This window comes from Carex rostrata, unplaced genomic scaffold (assembly GCF_964058835.1).
Source record: "Carex rostrata unplaced genomic scaffold, lpCarRost1.2 SCAFFOLD_40, whole genome shotgun sequence".
NCBI lineage: Eukaryota > Viridiplantae > Streptophyta > Magnoliopsida > Poales > Cyperaceae > Carex > Carex rostrata.
This window is the reverse complement of record NW_027601200.1, coordinates 140,001-145,000: the sequence shown is the minus strand read 5'-3', so window position 1 is coordinate 145,000 and position 5,000 is coordinate 140,001.

Sequence of the window (5,000 nt, the reverse complement as noted above, 5' to 3'; positions counted from 1 at the left end):
AAGCGGCTAACGTTGGGAAAAAGTTACCCGAAAACAGTTCAGCGGGGGAAAACTAAGCGGATGCGGCCACGCGTTGGGGAAAACTAAGCGGATACGGCCAAGTGTTGGGGAAAAATGGCCCGAAAACAGCCCAGCGGCAAGCGGAAGCGGCTAACGTTGGGGAAAAGTGACCCGAAAACAGTTAAGCGGGGGAAAACTAAGCGGATGCGGCCACGCGTTGGGGAAAACTAAGCGGATACGGCCAAGAGTCGGTGGAAATAGGCCCGAAAACAGTCCAGCGGCAAGCGGAAGCGGCTAACGTTGGGCAAAAGTGACCCGAAAACAGTTCAGCGGGGCAAATTTTTGAAATTTTTTTTGAAATTTTGAAATTTTTTTGAATTTTTGAAATTTTTGAAGTTTTTTTGGGTTTTTGGACTTTTTTTGAATTTTTGAATTTTTTGAATTTTTTTGAATTTTTTTGAATTTTTTGAATTTTTTTTGAATTTTTGAATTTTTTTTTTTTTTTTTTAATTTATTTGATTTTATAAATTTTTTGTGATTTTTTGAGATTTTTTTGAATATTTTACATGGGTGATTTCGACTTGGGGGATTTTCAGGGGGTGGTAACCCTGGGCGTGGCTAGAGCCTCAAAATGCATATTCCCCTATAGGGGGGCAAGGTTTTCAAAAATGGGTGCCCCCTCATGTACACGCGCGTGGGTGTACATGGCCCCGTCGGTGCCAGCGTGGGTGGAAAATGGCCCGAAAACAGCCCAGCGGCAAGCGGAAGCGGCTAACGTTGGGCAAAACTGACCCGAAAGCAGTATAGCTTGGAAAATTAAGCGGATGCAGCCAATTGTTGGCGAAAACTAAGCGGATACGGCCAAGTGACGGTGAAAAATGGCCCGAAAACAGTCCAGCGGCAAGCGGAAACGGCTAACGTTGGTCAAAAGTGACCCGAAAACAGTTCAGCTGGGGGAAATTAAGCGGAAGCAGCCAAGCGTTGGGCAAAACCAAGCGGATACGGCCAAGAGTCGGTGGAAAATGGCCCGAAAACAGTCCAGCGGCAAGCGGAAACAGCTAACGTTGGGACAAAGTGACCCGAAAACAGTTCAGCTGGGGAAAATTAAGCGGATGCAGCCAAGCGTTGGGGAAAACTAAGCGGATCCGGCCCAGAGTCGGTGGAAATTGGCCCGAAAACAGTCCAGCGGCAAGCGGAAGCGGCTAACGTTGGGCAAAAGTGACCCGAAAACAGTTCAGCGGGGGAAAACTAAGCGGATGCGGCCACGCGTTGGGGAAAACTAAGCGGATACGGCCAAGTGTTGGGGAAAAATGGCCCGAAAACAGCCCAGCGGCATGCGGAAGCGGCTAACGTTGGGGAAAAGTGACCCGAAAACAGTTAAGCGGGGGAAAACTAAGCGGATGCGGGCACGCGTTGGGGAAAACTAAGCGGATGCGGCCAAGTGTCGGTGGAAATTGGCCCGAAAACAGCCCAGCGGCAAGCGGAAGCGGCTAACGTTGGGCAAAAGTGACCCGAAAACAGTTCAGCGGGGGAAAACTAAGCGGATGCGGCCACGCGTTGGGGAAAACTAAGCGGATACGGCCAAGAGTCGGTGGAAATTGGCCCGAAAACAGTCCAGCGGCAAGCGGAAGCGGCTAACGTTGGGCAAAAGTGACCCGAAAACAGTTCAGCGGGGCAAATTTTTGAAATTTTTTTTGAAATTTTTTTGAATTTTTGAAATTTTTGAAGTTTTTTTGGGTTTTTGGACTTTTTTTGAATTTTTGAAATTTTTGAATTTTTTTGAATTTTTTTGAATTTTTTGAATTTTTTTTGAATTTTTGAAATTTTTTTTTTTTTTTTTGAATTTATTTGATTTTATAAATTTTTTGTGATTTTTTGAGATTTTTTTGAATATTTTACATGGGTGATTTTGACTTGGGGGATTTTCAGGGGGTGGTAACCCTGGGCGTGGCTAGAGCCTCAAAATGCATATTCCCCTATAGGGGGGCAAGGTTTTCAAAAATGGGTGCCCCCTCATGTACACGCGCGTGGGTGTACATGGCCCCGTCGGTGCCAGCGTGGGTGGAAAATGGCCCGAAAACAGCCCAGCGGCAAGCGGAAGCGGCTAACGTTGGGCAAAACTGACCCGAAAGCAGTATAGCTTGGAAAATTAAGCGGATGCAGCCAATTGTTGGCGAAAACTAAGCGGATACGGCCAAGTGACGGTGAAAAATGGCCCGAAAACAGTCCAGCGGCAAGCGGAAACGGCTAACGTTGGGCAAAAGTGACCCGAAAACAGTTCAGCTGGGGGAAATTAAGCGGAAGCAGCCAAGCGTTGGGCAAAACCAAGCGGATACGGCCAAGAGTCGGTGGAAAATGGCCCGAAAACAGTCCAGCGGCAAGCGGAAACGGCTAACGTTGGGACAAAGTGACCCGAAAACAGTTCAGCTGGGGAAAATTAAGCGGATGCAGCCAAGCGTTGGGGAAAACTAAGCGGATCCGGCCCAGAGTCGGTGGAAATTGGCCCGAAAACAGTCCAGCGGCAAGCGGAAGCGGCTAACGTTGGGCAAAAGTGACCCGAAAACAGTTCAGCGGGGGAAAACTAAGCGGATGCGGCCACGCGTTGGGGAAAACTAAGCGGATACGGCCAAGTGTTGGGGAAAAATGGCCCGAAAACAGCCCAGCGGCAAGCGGAAGCGGCTAACGTTGGGGAAAAGTGACCCGAAAACAGTTAAGCGGGGGAAAACTAAGCGGATGCGGCCACGCGTTGGGGAAAACTAAGCGGATGCGGCCAAGTGTCGGTGGAAATTGGCCCGAAAACAGCCCAGCGGCAAGCGGAAGCGGCTAACGTTGGGCAAAAGTGACCCGAAAACAGTTCAGCGGGGGAAAACTAAGCGGATGCGGCCACGCGTTGGGGAAAACTAAGCGGATACGGCCAAGAGTCGGTGGAAATTGGCCCGAAAACAGTCCAGCGGCAAGCGGAAGCGGCTAACGTTGGGCAAAACTGACCCGAAAACAGGTCAGCGGGGGAAAACTAAGCGGATGCGGCCACGCGTTGGGGAAAACTAAGCGGATACGGCCAAGAGTCGGTGGAAATTGGCCCGAAAACAGTCCAGCGGCAAGCGGAAGCGGCTAACGTTGGGCAAAAGTGACCCGAAAACAGTTCAGCGGGGGAAAACTAAGCGGATGCGGCCACGCGTTGGGGAAAACTAAGCGGATACGGCCAAGAGTCGGTGGAAATTGGCCCGAAAACAGTCCAGCGGCAGGCGGAAGCGGCTAACGTTGGGCAAAACTGACCCGAAAACAGTTCAGCGGGGGAAAACTAAGCGGATGCGGCCACGCGTTGGGGAAAACTAAGCGGATACGGCCAAGAGTCGGTGGAAATTTGCCCGAAAACAGTCCAGCGGCAAGCGGAAGCGGCTAACGTTGGGCAAAAGTGACCCGAAAACAGTTCAGCGGGGGAAAACTAAGCGGATGCGGCCACGCGTTGGGGAAAACTAAGCGGATACGGCCAAGAGTCGGTGGAAATTGGCCCGAAAACAGTCCAGCGGCAAGCGGTAGCGGCTAACGTTGGGCAAAACTGACCCGAAAACAGTTCAGCGGGGGAAAACTAAGCGGATGCGGCCACGCGTTGGGGAAAACTAAGCGGATACGGCCAAGTGTTGGGGAAAAATGGCCCGAAAACAGCCCAGCGGCAAGCGGAAGCGGCTAACGTTGGGCAAAAGTGACCCGAAAACAGTTCAGCGGGGGAAAACTAAGCGGATGCGGCCACGCGTTGGGGAAAACTAAGCGGATACGGCCAAGGGTCGGTGAAAAAGGGCCCGAAAACAGTCCAGCGGCAAGCGGAAGCCGCTAACGTTGGGCAAAAGTGACCCGAAAACAGTCCAGCGGGGGAAAACTAAGCGGATGCGGCCAAGCGTTGGGGAAAACTAAGCGGATACGGCCAAGCGTCGGTGAAAAAGGCCCGAAAACAGTCCAGCGGCACGCCGAAGCGGCTAACGTTGGGCAAAAATGGCGAAAAGCGGTGGAGCAGGGCGGTCTGAATCTATGCATCCACATAAAATGGGGGGTAAACCTGGGGGATTTCCAGGGGGTGGTAACCCTGGGCGTGGCTGGAGACCCAAAATGCATATTCCCCTATAGGGGGGAAGGATTTTTGGAAGAGGCAGCCCCTCATGTACATGCCAAGCGGGGTGTACATGGCCCCTGTGGGTGCCTCTGTCGGTGTAAAATGGCCCGAAAAACAAGATTATGTTACCCGAAGACACGATTATGTTACCGAAAAAACACGGTTGAGCGGGGGCAGTAAGCACGGTTGAGCGGGGGCAAAAAACACGGTTGAGCGGGGCAAAAAACACGGTGCAGCGGGGACAAAAGACACGATTTTGTTACCGAAAAACACGGCCCGTCGGGGGCAAGGAACACGAATATGTTACCGAAAAACACGGACCACGCGGGTTGAAATCCCCAGCCGTAGAGCCGGCGAAACACGGTGGGGCAGGGCGTCTAAGCGTGGAGGCGCCCGTAAGACCGATGCGGGTTGAAATCCCCAGCTGTAAAGCCGGCGAAAAGCGGTCGGGCAGGGTGACTCCGCGTGGAGTTTCGCCCGTAAGGCCGATGCGGGTAGCCGCGCGGGTTGAAATCCCCAGCCGTAAAGCCGGTGAAACACGGTTCATTGGGGCGCCTAAGCGTGGAGGCGCCCCGCAGAGACCGAGCGGGTTGAAATCCCCAGCCGTAAAGCCGGCGAAACACGGTTCATTGGGGCGCCTAAGCGTGGAGGCGCCCCGCAGAGACCGAGCGGGTTGAAATCCCCAGCCGTAAAGCCGGCGAAACACGGTTCATTGGGGCGCCTAAGCGTGGAGGCGCCCGCAGAGACCGAGCGGGTTGAAATCCCCAGCCGTAAAGCCGGCGAAACAAGTTCGGGCAGTGCGACTCCGCGTGGAGTTTCGCCCGTAAGACCGATGCGGGTAGCCGCGCGGGTTGAAATCCCCAGCCGTAAAGCCGGTGAAACACGGTTGAGC